This window comes from Polypterus senegalus, chromosome 9, assembly GCF_016835505.1.
Source record: "Polypterus senegalus isolate Bchr_013 chromosome 9, ASM1683550v1, whole genome shotgun sequence".
NCBI classification, from domain to species: domain Eukaryota; kingdom Metazoa; phylum Chordata; class Cladistia; order Polypteriformes; family Polypteridae; genus Polypterus; species Polypterus senegalus.
This window is the reverse complement of record NC_053162.1, coordinates 158,585,540-158,601,849: the sequence shown is the minus strand read 5'-3', so window position 1 is coordinate 158,601,849 and position 16,310 is coordinate 158,585,540. Positions and strand designations below refer to the sequence as shown.

The 16,310-nt window shown below is 40.9% G+C and overlaps 1 protein-coding gene across 8 annotated transcripts in view; it reads left to right on the top strand.

Moving 5' to 3' along the window:
• The window catches only part of LOC120535915 (galactosylgalactosylxylosylprotein 3-beta-glucuronosyltransferase 1), a 417,892-nt gene that overhangs the window by 235,253 nt on the left and 166,329 nt on the right, over positions 1 to 16,310 (top strand). Inside the window, exon 3 of one of the 8 annotated variants that reach the window (XM_039764098.1) lies at positions 14,726 to 14,886. The exons of the other annotated variants lie outside the window; for them this stretch is intronic. The gene's annotated coding sequence lies outside the window, so the exon portion shown is untranslated. The remainder of the gene's footprint in view (positions 1 to 14,725; positions 14,887 to 16,310) is intronic. 8 annotated transcript variants of the gene reach the window in all.

Here is a 16,310-nt window from a genome sequence, read left to right as displayed (position 1 = left end):
AGACGACACTGGCATTTGACATGTACTTGATGAAGTAGCCAGCTGAAGACTCGGAGGGTGTTTGTTTCTCAATCTACAGACGCTGGTGTTCTTATCCTCTTACACAGCTGTACTTCAGGGCCTTTGGCTTTTTTTTACTATTCCCGTTCACTCTCTTTTCTTAAGACAGTAATAGACACCTTTGGATGAAATCTTCAGTTTCTTGGAAATCTATCACAGGGAATAACCTTCATTCTGCCAAAAAAAAACAATAGACTGACATATTTTTTGAGAAAGTGAAAATAAAAAGAACATCAGCAGGTTTAGTTTTTCACCGGTTTGCAGACTCTCTGAACTTTTGTCAAGCAAACAATGAGCTTCACCTGTTGTTCAATCACATCATTGGCCAGTGGCCTTTCAAAGCACAAGTGATTAGTCAACAACAATACCCTGTTCAGGTCACACTTCCCTAGTGAATCTCTCACTAGTGCGTCAAAGAACTGTTTCATTTTTCAAAAATCATTTCTCACTGCTGTGTGAAGTGACAGGTTTGCAAACACCTGACAAGCAAGCTGAAACATTTTTCCACTCAAGATCTGCTGTGAATAAGGTGTTCATGTAAAGTTTTGATTGACCAGCACATTTCAGCTTCAGCCTTCTGAATTACACCCTGATATACAGGAAGTGCAACAAAAGCCAGCAGTGTATCATAGCAGACCTCAGACTACAGTATATACTCTCGTTTAAGTTCTCCCGCAGATAAGTCAGGGCTTGAGCATCCCTTATCTACGATGGAGCATTTGATCAGAAGAAAATGTGAAGCTGGTCTTAAAGAATTTGTATTGTAACAGCACGGTAATACCCAAACTATTTCAAGCAACGCTTTTGCCTATTTTGCTGTCACAAAAGTCGATGTGTCTGAAAAACTGGAGTGAGATTGGAGGAGGCAAGAAGATGTAAAAAAATTTTTAAAAATTAAGGGTCGTATTTTTGAAACGGGCGTCTAAGTCAGGATCTGATTTTATGATCGATTTTTCGGGTTTCAAGACCCGACTTATATGCGAATATATACGGTAATTGCACATCCTCAAATTTGGCTTTAGTGTATACATCTAGATAGGTTGATGTGCATAGCTGTTGAGCTCAGTGACAATGACATCAGACATGTCGTCACTTATGAACAGACTGAAATTCTGTAAAGAATCCTATTGCAAATGCTGTTCCAAAAGTCGCCCTCTATCACTCAATGCCGTTTACAGGAGATGCGCATATTTGGTAGATGACGGTGTTTGTGCAACTAGCGGTCAATGTGTTATCTCAGTGATAATGGTAAAGGGTTTAAGCAGGATACAATCATCAAGGCCAGCAGCAGAAATACTTCTTTACAAAACAAAGAACAGTGTCACGAGTGGGCTCTAGTGATGGTAATTACCCGCCAAACCAGGAGTTGACTCTGTGCTCTAATGCCTTCTCTCTTCCTCCCTCTGAAGAATGGAAGACTGATGGCCATTCTACCACTGACGTCTCTTCCGTTATTCACTCCCCTCCCTGAACCCGCCCCTTCCTGCCTGGAAACCATATAACTGGGAAGTTCAGCCATTTTGAAATTAGTTCTAAATGGAAAAGATGCATCTGCAACTTGTTGTGTTGATTTTGTATTTCTAAATATTCTAATTGTACTGGGTCACCAGGGTGGTGCACCAATGCTTTAACATTGTCTTGTCTCTTCTTTATAACAAATATATTTTGATTAATTTCGGGTGCCCTTTGCTAACAGCCTTGGTTAGCCAGGGCATAAATCGGGACATAAGCCCTGAAGTATAATCTTACTATATAAAAGCGGTTGGGATTGTCCTTCCGTCCCGTGAGTGCTACGCAGGTGCGGAGTTTCAAACGCGCCCCGTCCATTTTGCAATGCATGATGGGATTTGTAGTTTAGTTTTTCCAGGTAAAAGATGATTTTCTACTCCAGACTGTGCGATGTCTTCTTCTTTCTTACTATATAAAAGCGGTCGGGATTGTCCTTCCGTCCCGTGAGTGGAAAGTGTAGCGGTATTCCGCTTATCACAGACTAACTACTTGCAGCTTGCGGTACAAAGCGACATGATGTGAGCAGAGTTCTGGTGCTCCCATCGTTCCCCTGCTTTTGTGCGCGATGCGCTGGAAAAATAGACAAAATTATGTCTCTGGAAATAATTAATGTTGATTAAGTACAAATGCCTCACCACGTAGTAAATATCAGGGGGGTTCAAAAGGGCGACCTCAATATAGAAAAAAAGTTTAAATTTCATCACAAAAATAACAGAAACTACGAGTATTAAAGTAATACCACTCAAATGCAATATAACCAAATTAATGAGTTTGTATAAAATATCAAATTGATCTAAATATTAATTGCCTTAAGAAGTGGTCAACTTAAAAGGCGGGTCAGCCTAGTAAGAGATGATTAGCTGAGAAATCTGAGGTTGGCAGTCTAGTGGGCTGCAGATAATAGAGATGAGCTATATTCTAGGTTCATAATGAGGGGCTAAAAGGGCACAGTGAGATTTGCGGTTCAAACTGCTAATATGCAATATGAAATGATAGTATAACTTACATTTGCGGCAGTCTTTCCACACACGCCAGGCACTTTTTATATTCAATACAATCTACTCTTCAGGAAGGCTCGAGCAAGTGATACTTTCACGGCTCTTGTTGAAGGTCTTTCAAAATATGTAGTGCCACCTAGTGGGACATTAAAATCATTAACTCATTTCAAATTATATATCGAGCACATCTGTCTCGACTAAAACTCTCCAAAATGTTTCCAGGGCATGATCCAACCTGCGAACGTTGCAACCAAGCCCCAGCCTCACTAGGTCACATGTTCTGGGCCTGCTCCAAATTAACATTATTCTGGACAAAAATTTTTAATTACCTCTCAGACAGTCTTGGACTCACAATCCCTCCTAACCCATTAACAGCTGTGTTTGGGGTTCTTCCAGAGGGTCTTAAAGTGGAGAAAGACAAACAAACTGTGATTGCATTCACTACACTGTTGGCACGCAGACTTATTCTGATAAACTGGAAGAACCCAAACTCTCCTCTTTTAAGTCAGTGGGAAACTGATGTGTTATATTATTTAAAATTGGAAAAAATCAAATACTCAGTTAGAGGATCTGTGCAGACTTTTTTCAAAACATGGCAGGATCTAATCAGTAATATTTTGAAATGATTTTATAAAGCACAGAGAATTTGTTGATTTAGGTATTTTTAAAAGCCTTAAATTTTACACCGTTTGGCTTGCTCTCTCTCTCAAGGGTGGGGATCGATCTGTTCTTAGCATAATTCTTTTTTTGTAAAAACTTGATTGCTATGTATTGATTGTAATAAAATTAATAAAAAAAAAAATCATTAACTCATTTCTTCATTGGGAGGGTAAGTGTCTTTTCAGTGTTGCCCTCCACCATCAATGGTCTCACTTCTAGTGAACTTTATATGCAGTATGGTGAAACCTCTGGTAGAGTCTCTCTGTATTATGTGCACAAGATAAGGTCTTCTGTGTTCCATTGTTTTCCATACGTAATTTCATTCTTCGGAAGGAAAATAGACAGATGCAGGGATAAATTGTCAATCATTCTTACAGTAAATTGACTTGCAATGAAGTGGTGTACCATTCAGGGTTGATTTCTTCCTTGCACGCATTGCTGCTTGACAAACTCCATGCCCTTCAGAATCTATTTAGATAATTGAGAAGCAGATAGAGGGCAATGCGAGGATGAAGTCCTTAGGACTGCTGACATGCAGATACAGTCTCCTCAGTTTGAATCCCCACACCCAGTCCCAGTCTGAGAAGAATTTGCACATTCTCCCCAAACCTGTGTGTGTGTGTTTGTCTCCAGATTTGTTCCAAACATGTGTGTGTTTGGTTAATCAGTGATTCTACTCCATTTGAGAAAGTGTCATTGTGAGTGCAGTTCTGCTCAGTGAGGGTCTAGGTCCCCAATCACGGTTGGCTCCTTTCTTGTATCAGTCCTGCCAGGATAATACCCGACCCTGACTAGATTATGTGGTGTAATAAAATAAGAGCACAGTGACAGCAGATCAAGGGCTGGGGAGCCTCCTGTATACTGGATGAGGGTTCTAGTCTTTCAGAACAAAGTCAGTGTAAATCGAAACAAACATTTGATAGTTACAGAGTGATTTCTTGAAGCTTTTATAGACGGTTTTCAGGAAGTACAATTAGTGTCTGCGTGGGTTTCCTCCGGGCGCTCCGGTTTCCTCCCACAATCCAAAGACATGCAGGTTAGGTGGATTGGCGATTCTAAATTGGCCCTAGTGTGTGCTTGGTGTGTGGGTGTGTTTGTGTGTGTCCTGCGGTGGGTTGGCACCCTGCCCAGGATTGGTTCCTGCCTTGTGCCCTGTGTTGGCTGGGATTGGCTCCAGCAGACCCCCGTGACCCTGTGTTCGGATTCAGCGGGTTAGAAAATGGATGGATGGATGGACAATTAGCAGGCAGAAAATGAGCTCATCATCATATCTTATCACGCCACTGCCGTATCCAGGTAAGAGCAGCGTCATTAACATCCTTAAGATCTTCATCGGTGCATGTAGGGCCTCGGGAACATTCATGGAGAATGTGGTCCATTGTTTGAGTGGGCTCACCATAGGGACATTCAGTGCTTGTTGTGAGGTCCCATCTAAATAGGTTGTCCCTTGTTTTGCCCACCTTTGATCTAGCTCGGTTAAGCGTGACACATTCTTTCCTAGAGAGGGATGTTCCATTGGGTAGATGCTCTTGAGGTGCAGGAAGAGCTTCATTGGGAGGGCTATAGTCAAGTTCTCGCCACCTCTATGTGTTATGGACTGGTTTGGATTAAGGGGTTCCACTGTGGCGAAGCTCTGTGAGAAGGTAGTCAGTGATTTACCTCCTGGTGATGGTGAAGTCGGTGTCTGGAGTCCATCAGTTATTTGAACCTTTCTACTCTTGAACCAGTTTCTCATCGTATATGGGGAGGTACAATCCCAGCCAGCCTGTATAAAGCACGTGGTGACCCTGTTAATCTTCCCTACCAAACAGAGACCAATTGCTACACTACACAGTCAACTGCACTCATCCAGGGGTGGAAAAAGAAAATGAGCTAAATGGAGGTGACGTTGATTGTAGAAGCCGGGGATGACGTCAGAATCGGGGAGATGAAACTGAAGTCATCGTGGTGAGGCCAGAAGTGAGCTAATTCAGTAGAAGAGAAGTCTTCTGTAGTGAGTGCCATGGAGGTGGAGATGTGAACATTGTGTCAGGTAGGAGTTTTTTAATCTTCCATCTTTCTGTTGATGAAGAGGAAGGAAAGGCATTAGCACTCTGTTTCAACTTGCTATCTTCTGTTCTTTTGCACCTTATCGAGCCCTTTGGCTGTCCCCTATTTGTGCGTGTCTGTCAGAGGGTTTCATAGTCGATGAATGCATGATACCAAATAAAGGGCCATAGACTTTCGTATTATGCCATCATCAGGCACAAGCTGAAACCAACTCTGGTCTGTCATGGGCCTGCCACTTATTCACATGCACTCATACAAGACCCCTTTAGAGTCGCCACTTTTCCAAATTTACACATGCTTGTGATGTAGGAGGACATCTGAAATATCCTGAGAAAAACCAGTAATGTCTCCGGGACAATATGCAAACTTGACATAAAAAATGCCAGCCATGGAGTAAGGAGCTGTGAGACAGAACCACTTTGACACCCTGCAGAAATTGAGTCTGTATAATACATTGTGTGCCATTTATGCCTTCCCTTTTTCTGGTATGTATTTGAACCCAGAACCCTACAGCTGTTTCTTGTACAAATGAGTGTGGTCACCTTGCTGTTGGATGGATCCTTAAGCACAGCTTTGAAATATTACCTCTTTGTGAGTCGATACATTATATTTATTCACAGCCCATCAACCCTCACAATGTGCGTGTCCTTTGTGAACGCATTCGTTTAGCACACTCTCTAATTGGGTCAGCAATTAATCTAAAACACTCTGCCGCCTATTTTCTGTCAACATACATTTTCCTGTATTTTCTTCTTTCATGTTCAAGCACTACAGTAGTTGTCACATTTATAACTTTCCAACTCTGCTTCTTATAAAATTGCTGAGAATGTTGAATTAGCAGCAACAAAAATGAAAAAAGAAGAAAATGCAGACTTGCACAAAAGCTGAAAACAGGTGAAAAAAGAGAAAGAATTGTAAAAAGGACTGACAATCGACTTCAGGGATATATGAACTGATGTTTATTAACCATACAAAAAAATAAATAAATAAATACAGCTTGCGTAGGAGGTGAGAGAATTTAATCTGCAGATCTATAATTGAGAAAAGGCAATGTCAAACATCACTGGCAAATTAAATGAAAAAAAGGAAGAACAATGGATTTTCAATTTTCATTTAAACTATTCTGCATGCTGGTTTATACACTCGGATATGAGATACATTGAATGTTTTTTTTTCCTCCGGGTTTTCTGTTTCATGAATATAAACATTTAATAACAGTTACTTTACCTTAAATATTCAGCGATGGAAATTGTTCCCGTTAAGTGAGTGTGTGTGTGTGTGTGTGTGTGCGTGTGTGTCTGGTGAGAAAAGAACATTTTAAGCAAGGACAACTAGTGGGAGTATTGATATTTTTATGTTTATGGAATATTAACAGTCTACACAAGTCTGATGATGTTTAACTTAGGTGTTATGAACAGCAAAAATGAATTACTGCTAGCTGCCATTTACTGAAGGCCACAGCCAACTGTGACAGTGTGGAATTAAAAAAAAAAGGAGAAGAAACATTACATGCACTAATTCCATCCCATAGAAAACAGGATCTCCACAAGGAATAGGTGGCCTCTGAAAGTGGAAGAAATAAACTGCTCAAAAAAATTAAAGGAACACTTTGAAAACACCTCAGATCTCAATGGGAGAAAAATCAAATACTGATATGGACTGGGCGATGTGTTAGGAACGACAAGATGCCACATCGTTTGATGGAAATGAAAATTATCAACCTACAGAGGGGTTGAATTCAAATCAAAGTAAAAAATTGAAGCGGCAGGCTAGTAGTCCATTTTGCCAAAATTCATTGCAGCAAATCTGAATCGTACTCAGTAGTTTGTATGGCCCCCACATGCTTGTATGCATGCCTGACAATGTCAGATGGTGTCCTGGGGGATCTCCTCCCAGATCTGGACCAGGGCATCACTGAGCTCCTGGGCAGCCTGAGGTGCAACCTGGCAATGTCGGATGGACCAAAACATAATGTCCCAGAGGTGTTCTATTGGATTTGGGTCAGGCGAGCATGGGGGCCAGTCAATGGTATCAGTTCCATCATCCTTCAGGAACTGCCTGCATACTCTTGCCATATGAGGTTGGGCATCGTCATGCACCAGGAGAAACCCAGGACCCACTGCACCAGCATAAGGTCTGACAGTGGGTCGAAGGATTTCATCCCAATACCTAATGGCAGTCAAGGTGGGAACACACCATTAATTCCCTTCATACTTGTAGACACTTCAGTCAGGTCCCCACTGTTTGCTCCTTTAATTCCTCCTCATATCTCATACCTCTCAGTCCTGGAATCAGCTTTGTTATTGTCCTCCGGACTTTCTCTAGCACGGCTATGTCCTTTTCTGTACTTTGGAGACCAAAATTGTACAAAGTACTCCAAATGAGACCTCAATGGTGTGTTGCATGTCTTAAGCATAACCTCCATTGATTTGTTCTTAACACGTCATGCTACATCAAATAACATCCTTACCTTCCTGATCACTTTGTCTGGATATAGACAATGATGAGTCCACCGTGACTACTATTTTCTCCACTTAAGGTGAAGTTTCAAGTCTCAGACCTCCCATTTTACATTAAAAATGTACCATTTCTACTTCCTGCATGTGATAAATCACATTTGCCAACATTACACATCTGCCACAAATTTGCCCACCCTGTATTCTGACCAGGTCCCTCTGTAATGATTCAGTCAATTCTACATTAACTGCCCTTCTACCTGGTTTGGTATCATCTACAAGCCTGACCAGCATATTATCCACCCATCCATCCATTATCCAACCCGCTCTATCCTAACTACAGGGTCAAGGGGGTCCGCAGGAGCCAATCCCAGCCAAAACATGGTGCAAGGCAGGAAACAAACCCCGGGCAGGATACCAGCCCACCGCAGCCAGCATATTATATATACTTTTATTCAAATCAGTCAGTATTTTTCTAACCTGCTAAGTCCTTAGGGTCATTGGGGGGGGGGTCTGCTGGAGCCTATCCCAGGGTGCAAAGCAACGAACAAAACTTGGACAGAGCACCAATCCATGGCAGGGAAAACACACCTACACACCAATCAGACACCAAATACTCACTGGGGCCAATTTAGGATCACCATTTCATCTAACCTGCATGTCTTTGGGAGGAAACCAGAGCACCTGGAGAAACCCCCGCAGACACAGGGAGGACATGTAGACTCCACACAGGGAGGACCTGAGATGCAACTCCTGCTCTCCTTACTGCAAGACAGCTGCATTACCACTGTGCCACCATGCCGCCCTTTTATCCAAATTATAATTATGTACAGAAAAGCTGTGGCCACGCACTGATCCCAGCGGCCCCCCACTTTTAACATCACCTACACTGATACTGAAATACAGTATAACTCTCTTTTTCCAGTGTTTAAGCCGATTTTGTAGCCACCTACACAGAGTGACCTGAATGCTGACTTCTTTTAGTTTTATTAGTAACCTCCCATGTGGTACCTCATCAAAAGCTCTCTGAAAATCACGATAAATAATATCATATGCAACCCTCTGATCTTATGCTTTTTTTTTGCTTCTTCATATCAGTGAAATCTGACCCTCTATCTGATCCCATGCTGCCTGTATGCTAATACACCACATCTTGATGGATAATGACCGGACATTTTCTTAATAAGTGCATTCATTAATTTATCTGTGATGCAATGTTAAGCTTACTGCCCAACAATTACTTGGATCAGCCTGATCACACTTGTGAAATGGGATCTACTGGAGTTGGAAGCTTCCATTTCCCTAGTGTACAGAGATTATCGTAACATAAACTTCAAGGTTTTATATACTGTGTAATCTTTAAAGTTCTTAAAGGAATATAATACCTAAAAATGATATTTGTTATAGGTCACTTACCCATGTTGTTTGTGGTGGTGACTGAGAAAATGTTTTAATGTCATGTTTTCATGCATTGTTGGGTGCATGTGCTGATAGTGTGCTGCCGCACCCACCACACGACAGACCACCTGGATTGGGACCCGAGAGCACCACACTCGAACAGCCTGAGGTGTTTGACGGTGGCTGGAGTGCCAATCCTGCCACCAACCCCCAAGTTTTTCCCTGTAAGTTGGAAGACCTGCTTGCAGGAATGATGATAAAAAGGAGGAGGAGTACAGGAACCTAATCAAGGACTTTGTTAAATGGTGCGACTCAAACCACCTACAACTAAACACCAGCAAAACCAAGGAGCTGGTGGTGGATTTTAGGAGGCCCAGGCCCCTCATGGACCCTGTTATCATCAGAGGAGACTGTGTGCAGAGGGTGCAGACCTATAAATACCTGGGAGTGCAGCTGGATGATAAATTGGACTGGACTTCCAATACTGATACTCTGTGGAAGAGAGGACAGAGCTGACTATACTTCCTTAGAAGACTGGTGTCCTTCAACATCTGCAATAAGATGCTGGAGATGTTCTAGCAGACGGTTGTGGCGAGTGCCCTCTTCTACGGGGAGACAGCATAAAGAAGAAGGACGTCTCACGCCTGGACAAACTGGTGAGAAAGGCAGGCTCTATTTATAGGCACGGAGCTTGACAGATTGACATCCGTGGTAGAGCGACGGGCACTGAGGAGGCTCCTGTCAATCATGGAAAATCCACTGCATCCACTGAACAGGATAATCTCCAGACAGAGGAGTAGCTTCAGCTAGAGACTGCTGTCACTGTCCTGCTCCACTGACAAACTGAGGAGATCGTTCCTCCACCACACTATGCGACTCTTCAATTCCACCTGGGGGAGTAAATGCTAACATTACTCAAAGTTATTGTCTGTCTGTTATACCTTCATTGTTATCACTCTTTAATTTAATATTGTTCTTAATCAGTATGCTGCTGCTGGAGTATGTGCTTGGGATTAATAAAGTATCTATCTATCTATCTATCTATCTATCTATCTATCTATCTATCTATCTATCTATCTATCTATCTATCTATCTATCTATCTATCTAAAAAAGAAGTTTATTATTTAATAGAAGCTGATGGTGACCAACACTGCATATATTGATGTGAATAAAATCCCTTAAAAGAGAAGAAGAAATAAATGTCTCACCATGTGGTGCATAATCCACATGTCAGTTGTCCAGTTATATGCTGAAAACGCACATACAGTAACGCATTATTTTTTGTTAAAATATTGTTAAACAGATATTTCTGGAAAAATCTGCCCACATCATAAACACAAATCACAAATTTGAATCTTTTTGGTATCGAGGTATCTGCTCGCTCACAGACATACCTCCTGCACCTCAGAACAGGTCATCCACTTGAAGCTAAGCATGTTCAGACCCAGCCAGTACTTGGATGGGAGACCAATTAGGAAAAGCTTGGGTTGCTGCTAGAAGAGGTGTTGGGTTTATGATCACCCAGAGGTCTGAATGTAGACCCCAATGCCACAGTACAGTGACGGGGACTCTGTACTGTAAAAATGGCATTGAGACATAAAATTGAGATCCTGACTCTCTGTGGTCATTAAACATTCCTGGGCATCCTTCATGAAGAGGTGTGTGTATCCTGATGTCCTGGCTAAGTTGCCAACCATGGCCTGGTCATTCTGGCTCACTAATCATCCCCTGTCTCTAACTATTTAACTGTCTCTCACCCCCTTCACCAACTAACAGCAAATGTGTGGTGAGCATCCTGGTACAAAATGCCTGCCGTCGCATCATCCAGGTGGGTGCCACCATACACATTGGCGGTGGTTGAAGTGGCTTGCCACTCACTGTGTAAAGCACTTTGAGTAGTGAGAAATGTAAATAATTACTATTATTAATGTGGAGTCCTTGAGATGTGGGAAGAAACCAGGATAAAAAACACACACAGGCATGTGGACACTACGTCACATTGGCAGAGAGAGGTGTGCGGTGGCTTCACTTAACTCTCTCCCAACCCTTTACAGTTATCACCATTTCTAATAATTGCAATAACATTTAATTAAATAAATTCAACAATTCCGACATCAATACTAAGGTGTTCTATAAGTGCAGAACTAACATTTAAAGGTTTACACACATTTTGTTTTACTACAGGAGCATTCCCTAGTTAAGTGCCATGCTTAAAGTAAATGGTGACGTCTGAACTGGCAGTCCTGTCATTTTATAAAGTGCCTTTCTATAGTGAACTCTGTTCCAAAGTACTGTTGAAGTGCAAATATATAGGATAATTATTTTAACATACTGTAGCATTTGTAGCAGTGGCAGGTTAAGTAAATCGCTCAGTGTCACACAGAGAGTGTCAAGCTGAAGTCTTGTGATTTTATAAAGCACTTACCCAAAATTGACACCATCACAAGACACTTAAATGTTACAGCACAAGTATTTCCATTCTTCTGCTGTTGACAGATTAGGTGAATTGCTTGTGGTCACATGTTGAGTTAAATGTGTGATTTCCTGTTGTGCCTTTCTATAGTGAACACCACCTCATGTAGCTTTTTAAGGACTGAAGTGTAGTGCAATTATTTGCAAAAATTGTTAACATTTGACAATCTGGCAGGTTGAGTGAGTTGAGCAGAGTCATGCAGCGAGTCAATGGTAAGGACTAAAGCTGCAGTTTTGTGTGTTTATAAAGCTTCCATCAAAAATGAGCACCGTCCCAAGGCACTCAAATGTCACACAATAAATATTTCCAGGTTTGAACTGTTGGAACTCTGACAAGTTTTAGCTCCTCACTCTTTGTCAGATAGTGAGTCAATGCCAGGCACATAGGCAGGAGTCTTTTGATTACATATAGCACCTTTCCTTGCTCAACAGTGTGTTAAGATGAGCGTTCAGACTTACACTAGAACTTTTTTTTTTTACAGTTGAAGAACTGCCGGGTTAAGTGAGTACCTCAATGGCACACAGAGAGTCGGTGGTGCTGAGTGTGTGGAAAATCTAATTTTGCATTGTGCTGTTCTTAAAGTGCAACTTCAATGCTCAGTGCAGATGTCCGCATACATTTTCCAAGGGAAGCAAAGGCAGTTTAAATGAACTGCATAGTGCGTCACTGTGGTCCCCGAAGAGAAGACAAACTTTCTCATAAGCAGCTCTCTAGGCCATACTGCCACCTCAAAATGTCTTCCAACTCCATTGTACATAGAGCTGTCAGAAGCAAAAACAAATTCTTTAACGTTATTAAATATCGTTGTGGTGTGGGAATTGCACATTTTTCTGGCTCTTTCATTCATTACTGGCCATGTTACCTGCTGAAGATGGCTATTGGATTAGTTAATAATACTGTACAGTATTTGCTATCTCTATATAGGTAGAGTGGTGGCTCTGAGGCTAGGGATCTGCACTGGCAATCGGAAGGTTGCCGGTTTGAATCCCGTAAATGCCAAAAGGGACTCTGCTCTGTTGGGCCCTTGAGCAAAGCCCTTAACGTGTAATTGCTGAGCACTTTGATTAGTGAGAAAAGCGTTATATAAATGTAAAGAATTATTATTATCTCTTGCCCTTATTGTATCTAAAGTATATTTCCTTGGTATCAGTGTGTGTATCATTACCGAAGTCAACATTTTAGTACCAATCCAACACTACACAACAATCGATGCTGTCCAATTCCATTTCTACAATCTGTCAGTGGTTCTTCAATTAGATGATGGACAGATATTGCTGTTTTTCATTTATGTTAATAAGTTTCCACTTTGTTTTTGATGTACAAGGGGGCTCTGCCCCCTGCCCGCTTCACTCGCCTACCTCCAGGTGAGCGCTACGTGCTAGCCAATTCGCGGTTCTGCCATTAGCATATGGGGAAGCAGACGTACAATTTAAACAGATTGTTATTTTCATGAGAATTGTTACATTTGCATAATAGACCTAACTATTTTACATTACAGTGAGTAATTAACCATAGTAAAAAAAATTTAATTATGTTTCATGTTGCATTAGAGGTATTTGTTGCGTTTTACGTTTTCGTTCTGTTTGGCTTTTTTTAAATTTACACTTGTACTGTAAAACTTCAGTAAAAACAATATTTGGAATTAACTTTTCTGTCAATATTCCATTAAATTTTGATTCCGTGTTTGAAGTTACTTCATGACAACGCAACGTATAACTGCCCGAGAGTGAATATCGTGTCTTTCTCTCTAATAAATAAACCGACTTTTTTGAATGTTTGTCCCTGTGATTTGTTAGCTATTCTAATGGGAAACTGTAAATGTTTTAATATGAATGGCATATCAAGATCTCCTTTGGTGTCTAACGTTATCGGCAGAAGAAGCACTTACTACATTACCTTTCTTGACGCCTGTTCAAATTTTACATGTCAGAATTGTTCGACCAATTTTGAATACAACTAATCTTGTCCTATTGCATAGCCCATCACTCACACATAAATTATGCAATAACATTACGATATATCCTTCTTTCAACAGTAATTCAGCCAGTGAAAGACCAAACGGTGTTAATGGTTGTAGATATTCTATGGGATACTGTAAGTTGATATTTTCATCTTCTGCAACATCACCACCAACTGTTACAGCATAGTCTATTGATACACATTTAACCAATTTGCCAATTTCATCGTAAAAATTTATAAGGGCGCAGGAACTGTGTCTGACAAAAGCATTCACACAAATGAGAGGTGAGAGGACCGTGGGCGTGGGTCGCTAGCCTGAAATATTTGATAGGAGGATGGGACTTGAAAAAATCTCTTGGCAATAGTCTCGTCTTTTTTCTTTTATAAAAGAAAGATTTGAATAAATCAGTATCCTTATACAGTATATGGCAGTTCCGTATTTAGTGAGAGGTGTAATCAGTTCTTGCATTCTGCTTTGCATCTTGACAACTGCACTTCTTTTCTGAAGTGGCTATGATAGATTGGCCATCTAGCTCTGTGAAGAGGATTACTTGTGTCCTGTTTTGTGCGTTGTATTTACCCCATTCTTGTAACCCATTCCACGCCCCAAACCTACCTGGAAGGGGGTCTCTCTCTCTCACTTAACTTTCCATGATTTTTCCCATTTTTTTCCCTACAAGTATTTTTTCTAATCATTTTAGAGACTCAAAGCTAGGAAGCTGTCAAGAAACAGGGCTTGTTAAAGTCCATTGAGGCATTCCTGATGTGATTATGGACTATACATGAAATCAATTGGTGTTGTTGTTGTTGATGCCTACACACATTGAAGAACACCATACAAAAACAAACTAAATTGAACTGAACTGAACTGATATCTAAAGTTTCCAACAATCCACTATAGAGTAGAAAAATTATTTATCTAAAGCAAAAAAAAATAAAATAGCTCAAATCGTAACACTGATACTTTAAACAAATGTTTTGCCAAAAACTAAGCAAAAGCATCAGCTTTAGCCTCTAAGCCAAATTGTAAATTGACGTCCTTTCAATTCAATTTGCAGGTCTTGCTTGTGAATGGACGAGTCATACCACCTTCAGTTGTAAGACTTGTACGGATGGTTACACCCAGTAATTGCTAACAAGAAACATCTCTTCTGTATTTCAGTTCATCACTTGGCACACCCACACTGAGCTAATCAAGAGCCACTAATTAACCTAACAGCACGTCTCCAAACTCTGGAAGGAAGCCATAAGGCCAGTAGAAGTGCACCATGAACACGGAGAGAATGCACAAACTCCACACCGAAGGAAGCCCAATGATGTGAGGTTAGAATGCTACCTGCTGTGCCACCATTTGAATAAAAACAAAAAATATAACTCCATACACAGTACTTTAAAAGAGAAAAAAGAATTGAATTCCCATACGTATCTCAACAATCAAGATAAGACCAGAAAAAAAAATCACTGAAAAGATCCCTTTACAGCCTTTCAGGAGTCAAAGCACTCATTTAGGAAATGTCTTCATATTTTACAGCTTCATTTTTTTTTAAATTTCAGTTTATTTTACCTTTCGTTTTTAGGAGCAGCATCTTGTCACATTATTTTTGACACCCTAGACAGCACAAGCTCTTTAAGGCCACTCAGCCCTATCAAATTTTATTGCAGCCCTGGTATTTAATTGGCCCCAGAGAGAGAGCCACGCTGTGTTTAAAAGGTGGGCGCACATTTGGAGCCAGACCTGCTGAACCATACCTCTGGCTTGCTCAAAGAATAGCTTTCTGCTCCTTGGTGTCCATTCATCTGCAAAGCAAATTTGCAAACAGTGGCATTGAAGAATCTTTTTGAAATAATGCCTTGTCAAAACAAATGCTTCCTTTCATCTCTCTCTTGTGCGTGCTCTTCATTTATTGCATTTCATCTGTGAAGTATTTGAAGTAGCTCTTTGGTGTGACTCGCTTCTCGTTTCATTACCAATTCAGTAGGTGGGACAAAGGGAGTCGTTCATAGACGGGTAAAAAATAAACTACCATCAATTTCATTGTGAGCCTTCATTTTGTAGTTTGTTTTTTTTAATGAGCAACCAGTGTTGGATGAACATCACATAGCAATTTGACAGCTAGCCGAGAGGGCCCTGAGGAGGAAATGAGCACAAACTGTAGACGGATACCATTTTTAGGATAAGAGTCGGGGACTGTTGATGACCAACTAGGGCTGCTGTGCAGGGACATCCCTAAGATTACAGCAGAAGGCACAGAGCCTGGGAAGGCACATTCAGCTAATGGAGATACCCCATGTGCTGACCTTGACATGATGTAGGAAGTGAGGAGATGAAGGACCGGGACTCATCTGGAACTACGGATAAACTATGCAGCCCCGACACAACACAATGGGTCATGAGTCATGTAGCAGCCATAGATAGATAGATAGATAGATAGATAGATAGATAGATAGATAGATAGATAGATAGATAGATAGATAGATAGATAGATAGATAGATAGATAGATAGATAGATAGATAGATAGATACTTTATTAATAAGGGGAAATTCACATACTCCAGCAGCAGCATACTGATACAAAAAAAACAATATTAAATTAAAGAGTGATAACAATGAAGGTATAACAGACAGACAATAACTTTGTATAATGTTAACGTTTACTCCCCCAGGTGGAATTGAAGAGTCACATAGTGTTGGGGAGGAACAATCTCCTCAGTCTGTCAGTGGAGCAGGACGGTGACAGCAGTCTGTC